Raw genomic sequence first — 14,462 nt, 5'->3', positions numbered from 1 at the left:
TGAATAAAATAGAGATCTTTCTGATTCTTCATATGCCAGGTAATTTTGGAATCCATCTTGGACATTTTGAATATTATTCTAGTCTCTGGATCTTGTTTGAATCTTTTGAATAATGTTTATTTTTGTTTTGTTTTGTTATGTTTCTGAAAAAAAATCAAGCCAGTTTTCTTCAGGCTGAAGGCCCACAGTCTGTGAGTTCTGGTTCCAATTTAAATTCCATTTTTAAAGCACTTAGATGGCTATTCAGACCTGTTCTCCATGTGTCTCACCCAGTGTCCGGTCTGAAACCTAGGAGGTAATATATTCTGAACTGTGGTTCCCAAAGACTTTGGTATGATGCTTACGGTCAGGTCCACCCACACTGCAGCTTGCGTGCAAGCCGAGGAGTTCGTAAACAACCTTATAGAAACACCTTCCTGAGCATTTTGCTCTCCACCATCTCCTAAACATTTCTCTGCTCCCAGGGACTTTCCGTCCTGGACATCTGATTAGTTTCCCCGCTCTCCTGCTCTTGCCTGCAACTGCATTTCCCTCTAGCGTCAAGTGGGAAGATGATAGAGTGTGGAAAGAGAACGTGGACTATCGTCATGCTTTTGGGACCACAGCTCCTCTGGTCAGAGAAGAAGGGTTTCCCTCCTTCAGAGCCTTGAGCATCTTATCAGACCCTGTTGTTGCTCTCTCTTGGCGGGACTGTCTTGTGGCTGGAACAGGAGACATTGAGCAAACAAACAAAAACAAATGAAACAAACAAACAAAATAGACATTTTTCCTCACTGTTTCTGTAGGGTCTTTTTTATGCTTTTTTGATCATAAACACAAGACTTATCTTGGACCTTTTTTTCTGACTGTGCCTGGTGCGCAGGCACCAGGTTTTGGACTGACTTTGAGTTCAGGGTGAAAAAACCAAAGCGGTAGAAGGAAACCAAGGAGACTTGTTGCTATTTTAGTGGCATTTTGGTATCTGTTTCCCTTCTCTGATTTCCTGCTGCTATTTTCTTGTTAGAGTCCTATGATCACTGCTCCATCTACTCTGTCCGGTTTTAATTATAGTCGGCAAGAGAGACAGGGTGGGGTGTGCTTACCCTATGCCAACTAGACCTAGAACCCAACTAACTCTTCTTATTCCAATTTTGCAGTTGAGAAAACTGATCTTTCAAAAAGTAGTTTTATTTTGTTTCCTTTTGTTTCTCTTTAAAACCCAATAGTACTAAGTGACAGAACTAGAGTATTAACCTTACTCAATCTTATTTTAATGTCTTGTATCCACCTACCAACTGTCAGTTCAAGAAGTCTAGATCCAATCTGTAGATGTGGGGCAGAGGTTAGAGTACAAATACAGTGAGCTTGACTAGCTCATTCTTAAACCAATTACGGTAGCAAGATGTCTCAATTGGAGGTAGAAAGTCTATATTTTATTATTTATTTGGCCTAAATCCTTAACCAATACTGGTCCTAATTGCAGGATCTCATTTTTATAAATTTATTAAAAAATATATCCTTAGAACAATCTCAAATGATTTCCCCTGTATTGACATTCTTTTATTCTATGGTTGCCAGAAGCTGTCTTCTAGAAATTCAGTAAAGGAAGAGACCTTAGAAGACTGGGTTATGTAGGCATTAACTTGTGTAAGATGAATGGGACTCAAGTTCCGTCCTACCTAATGATTAAGCAAGATTTATTAACACAGAGAAGGAGTAGGGCTGTTAGAGGACTCTTGTTTATTTGGTTTCTAGCAGCCTTTTTTCCCTTCAGCTTACATCAGTCTCACCCTTCCCTCTCATTCATTTGACGCTTATATTTCCATGAGGTTGTTCCATTCTCTAGCATGAAAATTGGAGTATTTCAGTGTCTTTGTCATACAGATTGGTGCAGGGATGGCTACATGACCTGAGCCTACCTAATCAGATCCTTTTATTCTGGAACAATTGGGAAAGAGAAGCTTTATTTCTTACATTTGTTAAGCTGGTAAATTGACAGCCTAGTACTTTTTTTTTTTTTTTTTTTTTTTTTACTCCCTTCACCCGTTTAGCTCACCCCACCCTTCCTTCGGCAACTACCAGTCTCTTCTCTTTATCTATGAGCTTGTTTTGGTTTTTTGGTTTGTTCGTCTGTTTGTTTTTATGATTCCACCTGTAAGTGGGATCATACGGTATTTGTCTTTCTGTGTCTGGCGTATTTCACTTAGCATAATGCCACATTGTTACAAATGTCAAGATTTTGTTATTTTTTTATAGCTGAATAGTATTCCATTGTGCATAGATATAGATTAGTCATAAGATCACTGCTCCATTTATTCTGTCTAGATTTTTAGTTGTAGTCTATTACCTATATATATTTATATACAGTCTATATTCTTATATATACTTACATGTAGTCTATGTTTATCTATATGTACAATGAAATGCTATCTATACTATACAGAGTCTAAAGTATATAGAATGATATCTATGTCACAGCTGTCTATCTGTATCATATCTTCTTTATCCATTTATCCAACCTTCAGTGGACTTTTAGGTTGTTCCCATATTTTAGCTACTGTAAATAATGCAGCCAATAACATACAGATGCATATATCTTTTCAAATTAGTATTGTCATTTTCTTCAACAGCCTACTGTTCTTAATTGTCATCTTTCCTCTAATGAGGGAAGAGCTTCTGAAGGGTAAAGCCAATGCAGAAAGACCTGCATTGATTTCTGCCAGAAATCAACTACTTTTAGTTTTTTCATCTACGTACACCAGTCAAGTTTCTTTGTGCTTAAACCAGCATGAACTGAATTTCTTTCCCCAGCCCAGACTGGTAGTCTAAGAAGAGTAGTATAGCAATGAGAAGACTCTGAGAATGAACTTGGCACTTTCGGGGACTGTAGAGGAGACACTGAGGCATTTGTAGCAGAAACCAACGAGAAATGAAACTCCAAATGAATGAAAGATCTCGATGTGAGACAGGAATCCATCAAAATTCTAGAGGAGAACATAGGCAACAACTTCTATGAACATCGGCCAGAGCAACCTTTTTCATGACACATCTCCAAAGGCAAGAGAAACAAAAGATAAAATGAACTTATGGGACTTCATCAGGATAAAAAGCTTCTGCACAGCCAAGGAAACAGTCAAAAAAACTAAGAGACAGCCCACGGAATGGGAGAATATATTTGCAAAGGACACTACAGATAAAGGACTGGTATCCAAGATCTACAAAGAACTTCTCAAACTCAATACACGAGAAACAAATAAACAAATCATAAAATGGGCAGAAGATATGAACAGACACTTTTCCAATGAAGACATACAAATGGCTAACAGACACATGAAAAAATGTTCAAAATCATTAGCCATCAGGGAAATTCAAATCAAAACCACACTGAGATACCACCTTACGCCAGTTAGAATGGCAAAGATAGACAAGGCAAGAAACAACAATTGTTGGAGAGGATGTGGAGAAAGGGGATCCCTCCTACATTGTTGGTGGGAATGCAAGTTGGTACAGCCACTCTGGAAAACAGTGTGGAGGTCCCTTAAAAAGTTAAAAATTGAACTACCCTATGACCCAGCCATTGCACTACTGGGTGTTTACCCCAAAGATACAGACCATAGTGAAGAGAAGGCCATATGCACCCCAATGTTCATAGCAGCATTGTCCACAATAGCTAAATCGTGGAAGGAGCCGAGATGCCCTTCAACAGATGACTGGATTAAGAAGCTGTGGTCCATATATACAATGGAATATTACTCAGCTATCAGAAAGAACGAACTCAACATTTGCTGCAACATGGATGGCACTGGAGGAGATAATGCTAAGTGAAATAAGTCAAGCAGAGAAAGACAATTATCATATGATTTCTCTCATCTATGGAACATAAGAACTAGGAAGATCAGTAGGGGAGGAAAGGGATAAAGAAAGGGGGGTAATCAGGAGGGGGAATGAAGCATGAGAGACTATGCTCTCTGAGAAACAAACTGAGGGCTTCAGAGGGTTAGGGGAGTGGGGGAATGGGATAGACTGGTGATGGGTAGTAAGGAGGGCACGTATTGCATGACGCACTGGGTGTTATACGCAACTAATGAATCATCGAACTTTACATCAGAAACCAGGGATGTACCGTATGGTGACTAACATAATATAATAACAAAAAATTAAAAAAAAAGAAATGAAACTATAAGGATAGATTTTGGCCAGATCTTGGATCATTTGTTTTATCAGACCAAAAATGTTTAAATTTTTCTTTAGACAAAGGAAAATGAGGCGCTGTCCGAGCTGGGCTGAGGTAGCAACATATTTTCAAAGAATACCCGTTGATCTGGCCTCAAATCTTATGTAGAGAATGAGCAGAGATCCCCACAAAGTAAGGAATGGCTTCGCCACTGGTTCTCTGCTGTGGCAATGCCCTATGTGACCAAATCTTGTGCCAGGTGCCGGGACGATGACTTCTTCTCAGGTACCCTGCAATACCCGGCATTTCTATTTAGAACACGTGGAACCCAAGGACCCAACGTGTAGTCCCATGGGAGCCTCACTTTACTGGCTGTGGCCAACTTGTCTCAGTTTAACTTCTTTGTCTCAGTTTCCTCAGAAATCTCAAGGTTTCTTTGGTTTTGTTTTCTTTTTTAAAACTTAAAGAACATAGTAATAACGCACAGCCCATTTAGCTGACATGATCCTTTGGATATTAAATGAAAGGCTCTCAGTGAAAGGACTTTGAGAATATGGCGAAGTAAGCCTGTCCAAGGTAAGTTACTTAAAAGATGCTTAAGGTGTTTCCGTTTCCATTCCCGGAGCCTTGCCACACTGTGGACTTTGGTCTGCAAATGCTTCATGGGAAAATGAAGTTTTCTGCTTCCAAAGAACCCTGCCCCTGCTGTAGGTCACCTTGAAGAGGGAGGCAGCTTCCATTCCCCTAAATCCGGGATTAGGCAGTAGGAGATCGTAAATTGGTCATGCCTGCCCTATGAGGTAGTGAGCTCTCCATCTCAAGAAAGACTCAAGCATTTAAATAAATACCTGGAACAGGAGTTATAGATAGTTATGTTTCCTTCTGTAGCTCAGGACCTGCCCTATTTTGGGTGGTATGATCAGGTCTACCCAGCCCTTGAGTCCTCGAGAATGTGTGTTACCGTAAGTGATCTGGACAATACCCTTCCGTTAAAGAATTAAAAGTGTGCACTTCATGACAGGTTTGCTGCTGTTACTTAGTACTTTTTTGGATTTTCAAAAGCCCAGCTTTCCCCCTCCCCCTCATCACTCCCTTCCCCAGCCTTCTGGTTCACAAAATTTAAACACATTGTCCTGCATAAGGAATAATGAAGAAATCGACAAGAAAAGATTCGTGCCACTTGCTAATCAGTTTAATAATGGAGTATATCTCCGCCACATTATAGGGAGACAAATTAAAAGGGCAAAGAGAGCTCCCAGAAATCATCTGTTCATGTTAACAAAGTGAATATTAATGAAAAACAAAATTGAGTTCCTCTTGTGTCTGATTTTCATCAAATTGTACAGGTATTAAAAAATAGCTATAGAAATCCTATCCATTAGTACTTCATTCAAAATAACTTTGGCCTCTGCTCTATTCCTGACTATTACCTCTCTCCTGGGCAGGAAAGCCAGTCACCTTGCTGGGCCCACTCTGCCAAGAGAATCGATAATGGAGCTAATTCAGTTCTCTTTATGGACCAAATATCTAGACAATGGAAATAGGTATTAAATTAATGATACATATGGATGTGAGGAGGGGCAAGAGGGGCACTAGGGAGTGTTTGGCTTTCTTCCTCTGTAGCCAGGTTCAAGTTGCCCAGGTGACAAATGACTGAGTTCTGTAGATCTCCAGTGCCTTCCAGAGAACATAGGGGCAACAGGGTGCATTGCCCGGGAGAGGACTCATGTCCAGCTGCTCAGTGCACATCTTCTGGGCACCTCTCTGCCCATGAGTGACTCATCAGGGGAGCTCTGCAGGAAGAGAGAGGTCTGAGATGCTCAGATGCAGCCAGACATGAACAGAAATGTTTTGGGAGTCTCTCTGTAACTCAGGGAAGACTACTATTAGCTCTCTCCTTTGGGAGTGAAGGGAAGGCTAATGGCTAGTCCCATTATTAGATTATTAGGATGGAGTTGAGATTTATGGGGCAGGGCCCAGAAGGAACAATAGCTTCTAGTTAAGAGGAGGCAAAGGCCCCACAGGTCTGTGTAGGCCCCCTAGCCAGCTCCAGGCCATTTTTAGGGAGAAGGGAAGTTGCTGAGAGAAGGAAGAGAAAAAAATGGGCTCAAGCAAGATACCTGGGAAGGCCCCAAAGACAAACATGTCCAGATCCCCCGCACATGCTGAGGGCTAGCCTTTTTATCCACAAGGGACCTCGGTAATCCAGATGTCCTCAAGAGTCACCAGACGTTGGGTAAACATGGAGGCTGCTAATGTCACAATGAGAATGGTCATCTGTCCTTGTGCTCCACCCAACCTCTAGATTTCAGCCCCTGCTGATCTTTCCGCCTCCCTCCAAGTGTCTCTGGCATCCCCAGGGGCTCCTTGCTTATGCTCACACACAGTTCATGTGTGTTTGGCCTTGTCCCTCTCCCATCTCACCTTTGTTGGGTCCAGCCATGTTCACTGGACACCTGCCCTCTCAAGCAAGCTTCTATCTGGTGTCATATTAGACATGGCCAGGGCCTGAAGAGGAGCTGGTTTCAGCTCCTGGAGTGTGGTCAGGATGCCAGGGTATGGCTCCCATGTTGGGTCCTGGCTCTATGATGTTCCTCGCTGCACCCTGTGACCCAAGGAGACATCATCAGCGAAGTTACTTCTTCCAAGAAGAGGTGTCCCTAGAGCTCCTAAGATTGTAGAATGCCAGCATCATGCTATGGTGTGTGCAGAAGTGACAGAGGCTCCTGACCTTGGGACTCAGCTTGAGCCTCAGGGGCTGGGATGGGACCAAACCCAGTTCTTGATGCCTCCTACTTGCTCCAAATGCCTGGGTCACATGGATTGGCTGCTTTAGGCGGCTCTAGGCTCCTCACTTTCTGCAGACCGGTTTCCTGAGCTGACTCATGGCTTCTCTCTTTTGTCTGTAATATAGGACTTATGAGTTGATCCTGCATGGGTCTTGAGTCTCCACTTCCACACACCCCACAACATAGAGACTCTGTCTTTCAATAGCGAGGAATAGTTAAGAATGTTTTCAGCTGCAAGGAACAAAACCCAACGAAGGTGTGGAGACACAAGGAGCTTATTTAGTCACATGGCAATTATTCTAGATATAGATACTTCTGTGTATCAGCAATGCCATCTGCATTGCTTTTCTACCCCATTCTCCTTGGCATATTGGCTTGTGTTCTCATGCTTGCTGCCTCATGCTTGCAAGATGGCTGCTAAAGCATCAGGTGTCATATCCACATTTAAAGGAGAAAGGAAGAAAGGAAGGAAGGAAGGAAGGAAGGAAGGAAGGAAGGAAGGAAGGAAGGAAAAGAAAAAAGGAAGGAAGGAAGAAAGAAAGAAAGAAGAAAGAAAAGAAGGAAAGAGGAAAGAAAGAAAGAAAGAAAGAAGAAAGAAAGAAAGAAAGAAAGAAAGAAAGAAAGAAAGAAAGAAGAAAGAAGAAAGAAAGAAGAAAAGCAAGAGAAACAAGGGTAGTGCCTATTGCAATGTTGTTCCCATTCATCTGGGGAAAGCTGGCAGACAGTCCTCTCTGCACTGGCTAAGGTTGCTGGGGACCGCCCAGATGCTGGCTGAATTTTTGTAGAGCAGTCTAGTTGTGGCATGCTCAGGGCATTCAATAAAACAACCCCTTGAGTGACAGGCCCAGTTTTGAGAGAGGGAGGTTCTGATGTTAGTGGACGACAAGCTCATGTTCATGGTAGCCTAGAAGAAACTGTGGGCCAGAATGTTGCACACCCACACTGCTCCCTGCCCACGTCCAAGACCGCCATGCCCCAGAGTAGTGAATGTGGGTCAGTCTGGCAACGGGGCATGGCGAGGTGAGATGCCCCCTGATGATACTGGTTACTGGGGATGGGAACAGAGATGACCAAAACTGGGCTTGCCTGGTCCCTCCAAGTCTGCCCAGTCTGGGGGCCTTTGTCTTTCTCCAAACTTCTGCTAACAGGGGCTGAGAGTTCAGCTCTCTCTATTCAGACGTCTCTCCCAGCCCACATCTTGCATTCAGGCCCTGCTCTGTGGGCGGCTAGCTGGCAGTCACTACTCTTTGGGTGACCAGTGCAAAATACACGGGGACCTTTGCAAACCCTTAGAAGACACGCTATTTTTCTCTGCCTGTGTAATTGTGGAGAAGGGAGCCAGAGAAGATGTTCTAATTAATTAGAGAAGGTGTTTGAGGATGCCACTCCGTGCCGGACGCAGGACCAGAATCCAAATTTCCCACTTATCTGCGTCTTCCACTGCGACCCCGAGGCACCCCGCTCCTTCCCTGCATTCCTATTTGTGTGTAAACTGTAGCCTGTGACCGAAGCCTTATTAGCTGGTCAAAATTTTACTTTTAAATGGACCATTAACCTACTGGGAAGAAGGGAGCACACCGATAATGTAATACCCCGGGATCCTGTCGGGCCGCGGAGAGAACCAGGTCAGAGAGCACATCCATTTCTCTCCATTATCCCGCAGATGGCCAAGGCACGTCCTCACCCACCGGACTCCTCAGGCCAGAAGGCGTTTTTTAGTTTGCTTGTTAATCCCAGCTATGCTGTTGACTTGGACAAGTCACTTTACCGCCTCAGCGTCCCCATCGACAGAACGGGACAGGCTGGTTTTTATCTCCTAGGTCATCCTGGAGGTGAGAGGGTACAGAGCTGAAGTGTAAGTAGCTTGGACCGTACTCGGTCCTGGGCTGGCGAGTTGGGCACCTCCCTTTGCTCACCTCTTGCTGTTCCTGCTCTGAGAATGGGATGGAGACGGGAGTAAGGGTCCCAGGTCTGAGATAAGAGGCCCTTTCCACCTTGTGTGTCTTCTCAGCAGAACTCCTGCTTGGCTGGAATTCCATCCACTCTTGGCAAGGCATAACTTCCTGTCTCCAAGGGAGAGGGGCTTATAAAAAGGCATAAAAATGAGGCTTCTAAAGACATCCTGGACGTCAACTAGATGTTGCAAAATTACATTTTGATGAGTTCAGTGTAAATGAACCAGAAACATATGGATTCAATTTCCCTTGGAATCCACATGGGTTTAAAAACCAAGGGGGCGGGGGAGAATGCATTTGGGGAAGAGCATTTTAGGTCTCACCAAACTCCCCGCATTTGTAAACAGCAGTTTGAGGTTTGGGATGATTGTGTCCTGGGCTGGGTTCCTTCCTAATAATAGAATGTACAGGATGTCTTGCAGCAGCCTTACACATGTGTCCAGGGAAAAATACCCAAACTCGGCTCTCCCCTTGTCCCTGTTCCATGGTCCTAGGAAACTCCATGGTGGCCTCCCAGATCCCCTGCTCTAAGTCTGATGATCCAACAGGGACCCTCTGTCTTCTCCTTCTACAGAGAGGAAGTGTTGCGGGGGCCCAATCAGATTCACGAAGTTAGTGCCCGTCAAGTGCCAGGTCCATGCCAGGGACTGCAGAGAGAGCTATGGCTTTGCAGCGTGGACAGCGTCACCCCTGCTTTAAAACATGGGCGTTGATGTTCAGAGATGTTAAGTTCAAGGTTACTTGAACTAAGTAGGTACGTGGGCTGGAACTGGAATCTAGGGTTTCTGAATTGATGTGCAGGAATATCTCCACCAGGGAGGATGCTTTCCTATTCTCTAATTTCAGGGAAAGTCGGCCCCCGTTCATCTGGACCACTACAAGGCAGGTCTACCAGGAGGCTGACAGAGGGTCTAATGAAGGGGTTTTTGCATTGTGCAGAGAGACTTTTTAGGAATTCGCAGGGGTTTGTCAGGTGACTCCTTGGGAGAAGGAATGGAGAAGCTGAGGGAAAGAGTGAACTGACTGACCCCCTCACCTTCCCCACTCCCATCCAGGGATGCCCTTCCCCTCTGTTTTATTTACTGAGCCTTCAGGTGACATTTTGCTTCTAGAAGATTTCTGCAGTTAAAGTCTGAAAATCCTGGATCCAAAGGATTTTGAGGCCTCCCCACCTCCCCCAGGTCCAGTTTTGGAGCTGGCCAAATTATTCAATGGGCTGGTTCTTAGCTCTTCTCTCCTCTTTGTGCCCACCATCAGATTGCTGGGGCTATAGAAGGACGCAGACATTTGGATGACTCTTCTGTGCTTCGCCCTGCCACCAGAGAGCCAGGGAAACACAAGGTGGGGGCCCTACCTCCAGGAAACTTGGGAAGCACGCTTTTGCTGAGAAGACAAAACCCAGACCCAGGAGTCACCTTGGGAAGAAGACAATGTGAGTGAATGAGCCCGCAGGTTTCTGGGTGTCAGAGCCTCGGGTCTTGGGCAACCATGTGCTAATCAATGGATGGTTCGTGTAGAAGCTGATTGTAGGGGGTCCTCTCTGGGCTGTGGCTTTGGAGGAAGAGCTTCTGAATGACTTGGGCCAAAGCACAGACTCCTGACCCTCAGGGAGGGACAGAGCCTTCTTGGGGCGTGGCTGGCGGAAGGAGCCCCTCGAGCCTACTGAGTGGAGTCCCCCAGGAGAGGAGCGCCTGGATCTGGCTAGGTACAGCCCGCAGAGCCCGGCCAGGATGGAGATGGGCTGGAGAGCCATCTGATTTTTATTAGGCTGTGCAACTTTCTTTATTGGCAAACAGTCTGTCAGCAACTTCTCCTTGCAGAGCGGCCCAGATGTGCTTACAAAGCGCTCTGTGTCCTTTCCATCCGCACCCAGCCCCCATGCACATCGTCACTTTGCCAGACTTGGTCCCGACCCCAGGAGTCCAGCTGCGGCCAGAGTGAGGCTTGAGTCAGGAGTCAGAGGAGGGAAGCCACATGCCAGCCACTCCCTCGCTTCCTCGCTTCTCCCTGACTACCCGACAAAGTGTGGGGGGTGCCCTGGGTGGGGTGCGGGCAGCCTGGGTTAGGGTCCTGGGGAGCGTGTTGGGGTGTGGCCCACGAAACCCCACTAAGGAACTTACTGGTGCACGTGGTCTCTTGAGTTCTCTTCTTCAATTCTCCGCACTCGTTGGGCGATTTTCCTCTATGACTGCGTCTACCTTTCTTATTTGAGAGACTCTGCGTGGGGAAACTTCAGAAAACACAGAGGCTGTTGGCCTCGGCTTCTGTGCTGGCTAATGGGGTGGCCCCCAGACATACTGTGTTATGGTGCAGGAGGCCTTCTCAGGCTTGGCCCTTGTGTCAGAGGCCAGCGCTTTCCTAGTTTCTGGTTGAAGGGTTGGGAAGTGAGTGCAAAATTGTGCCTACATTGTAGCATAAAACTGTTCGGAACCAGTTGCAGTCCCATCATATGGACATCTACTGATCATTTTCTTGTTGTCCCACACGTACTCCGTGTCTTTAGGTAACAGAATCCTGACTTTCCTCTGGGGGAACCACGATCTGACTTTCATACCCCACAGTTGTGTGACCCAATAATTCCCCTTTTTACTGAAATTATTCTCATTGCTTCTCCTATCTCTTACAGTGAGAAGCCCCTCTACCCGCCCTTGGCATGGGCCTGAGTTTGCCCATCATTCCTGTGTGAAGTCACTCTGGTCAAGACTGAGGGGAAATGTGGGTCATTTCATTTTTTCCTTTTCTGTTACCACCTTTGTTCTTTCTGAAGTTCTGGAAAACAAGGGGAAAGAACCAGCTCAGCCCGCCAACACATATCAGTCTCCTCCTCTTTCTGGTTACTCTGAGGATCAGAAGTGGAAAGGGCGTGTATTGCCAGTCACGAGCTTAGTGTGTATTGCCAGTCACGAGCTTAGTGCGTATTGGGCCTCAGAGATATCCTCGCCCATGTCCCTCTTGTTTAGAGGGGAAACTGAGGCCTGGAGAGAGGCCAGGAGTCTCCAAGGGTTGCTTGGAAAGAAGACTTCTGAGGGCAATGCCTCACCCTCCCAGCTGTCGCTGCCCAGACCCTGACAGAGATCTCACCAAATCATGCCTTCTTTGTCCAAAAGAAACTCTTCCGGGTAGTGAACTTCCATCACTCATCTCCTTTGACGATATGTCTGAGTTAGTCATACTAACTAACTAACCTCAGTCATTGACTGGTGCAGAAACAGAAATAGGAATCGCTTCTGGCCAACGAGGCACAGTAAACCAGTGTCAGCCGGGAGCAGAGTGGGGGACAAGCGGCTTCTGAGTGAGGGGTCCCCACCCTTAAAAGGAGATGTAAAAGGAGGCAAATGTTTTCTTCCCCTGGACTTTATATTATTTCTAGTACGAGGCTGGTACTCTGGGGGCAGCCATCTTGAGACCGAGGAGGAGCTCCCTCGGAGCCCGAGACTGTGTGCAGGCAAATTGGTGAGATGAACAGCTCAGAGTGAACATGACCTCCAACTCCAGTACCCTCACGACTTCTGGGCTTGTCATGGCACGTGGCACAAATATTCCTATTGTCTAAACCAGTCAGAGTTGGGCTTCCTCTTACATGAGGTCGCTCTGCTGGTCCCCGTCCATGGGTCCGTGGGGTCAAGGAGGTGACCATCCGCCTTTACCCAGGAGTTTGTGTGGGCAGTCACAGCAAGGCTCGCCCTCTTTATTCTCTTTCTCTCATTCAGCCGACTCTCATTCAGAGTCACGGCTGTTAGAGCCAGAGGGAGGTTCAACCCTCTTCTAGTCCAACCCTTGGCCCTGTGGGTGGGGTGACCGAGGTCCAGAGGAAGAAAGTGACTTGGTACTTGCTCATGGTGCACAGAAAGTGTGGCCCCAGGATGGGAACACAGGTCTTCTTCCCCCACGCTGGGTGCTCTCATCTTGCTAAGTTCTTTGCTGTCTTTCTCTGTCTCTGTGTCTCCACCGTGCTTCTCCCTAGGCCTCCTTCTCCCTCCCTGTCCTCGGACCAATGTCATCTAGAACCACATGGGGCAGCTCTGCTGGGGACTGTGGGGGCTTTGGAGAAGACCATGCTGAGGAGACCAGGCTGGGACGCTGCGTGAATGGCCATCAGGCGGCAGGCCCACAGATGGCTCCTCAGCACTGGGAGCTGACAGAATTCCATGGCCCAGCTCCACGGAGCAGGCTTAGCTGGGGCTCCTTCCCATCGCATCCTGCTTCCCACTGACTTGGAGAGACAGCCGGTTGGTGGAGGGTTTGTGTGGGTTTATTTACTCTTAATAACAAGCTCATATTTTAGATATTCCCCCCAGGTGTTTCTGCTCATTTGGGTTAAGTACAAAACCAGGGATCTATGCACAGAATGTGGGGATCTAAAAATTAGGATTATAGCCCAGCCTCCGTATGACAAAACCAGGCTCCCTTTGAAGGAACTGTTGCCCAGAGCCCTGTCCTGGCTGGCCAAAGCAAAGCCATGATGGGACAGTATTTGTTACCAGCAACTTCCACACTCATCCACTGTCATCATCACCTGCTCTCCCCACAGGTCCTCAGTTCAGGTCAGGAAACATTTGCTGAGCAACTCATATGGCCAGACCTTGTGTTCTTTCCGGGGTGAGAGGTACACAGTTCCATGCTCCAGGAGGTCCCAGTCATGTGGGGAGACAAGAAAGACATCTGCACTTGCCACGCTGTGTGGTAAGCTCTGCCGCTGAGCGTAGCACTGCGTGCTGCAGAAGGCCTCCATGGACCACATAGCCCTTCTGGCCTGTGGTCAGGAAGCCTGCCTCAAAGGGGAGGTCCTTAGCCCTGCCTCCAGCATGCCTGCAGTCCTGCTTTGCTAGAAAGACACCCCTCTGGCCACTGACAGTTCTTCCTGTACTCTCTCCTGCCCTCTGACCTACCCTGCACAGCTGATGGCAGTTTATCTCACCCAACATGGAAGAGCAAACGCAACTTACGGGTCTTCACTGGGCTTCCCGCCACCAAATGGTGAATGCCCTGCCTCAGCGTCCACTCTCTGATGTGACCCCTTTCCCTGAGAAGGAGGTGTCCTTCTTCACGTCAAAGGCCAATCCCTCCCCACCCTGTGCCCTTGACCCCAACTCTTCTCACTTTTTCAAGGTCATCATTTCATCAGTTGACTTCAACTTACATTTCCCTCCACCTACAAATGTCTCATCTCCAACCCAGTCTAATCCAGTTTCCGTCCTTGACACCTTCAAAAATTTACTGTCAAGGTCACCAGTGACCTCTGCGAGGTTGCCAAATCCGGTTGGATGTTTTTCCTGTGTTATTGTACTAGAAGGTTCAGCAGATGGAGATGTCTGCTCCTACATGAAGACACACACACACACACGCACACACGCACACACTCTCTCTCTTTTTCTCTCTCTCTCATACTTTGTGACCCCACACTCTTCTGACTTTCCTCCTGTCTCACTGGCTGCTCCTTCTTAGCCATGTTGGCTCAATCCCCCTCCCCTACCCAACCTCTAAGTGCTGGGCCCTACAGGCTCTGTCCTTGGATATCTTCTCTTTTCTACCCACACTCATTCTCAGGAAACCCTACCTAGCATC

At 46.7% G+C, this 14,462-nt stretch overlaps 1 long non-coding RNA gene across 1 annotated transcript in view; it reads left to right on the top strand.

Annotated features, from left to right (window-relative positions):
* LOC109489108 overlaps nt 1-14,462 on the top strand; it is a 75,207-nt gene that overhangs the window by 45,619 nt on the left and 15,126 nt on the right. The window contains exon 3 of the long non-coding RNA XR_002142061.2: nt 10,155-10,329. This is a non-coding gene — a long non-coding RNA (uncharacterized LOC109489108). The remainder of the gene's footprint in view (nt 1-10,154; nt 10,330-14,462) is intronic.

This window comes from Ailuropoda melanoleuca, chromosome 12 (assembly GCF_002007445.2).
Source record: "Ailuropoda melanoleuca isolate Jingjing chromosome 12, ASM200744v2, whole genome shotgun sequence".
NCBI lineage: Eukaryota > Metazoa > Chordata > Mammalia > Carnivora > Ursidae > Ailuropoda > Ailuropoda melanoleuca.
The sequence above is the reverse complement of the archived record's forward strand: the minus strand, read 5'-3'. Positions and strand labels throughout refer to the sequence as shown.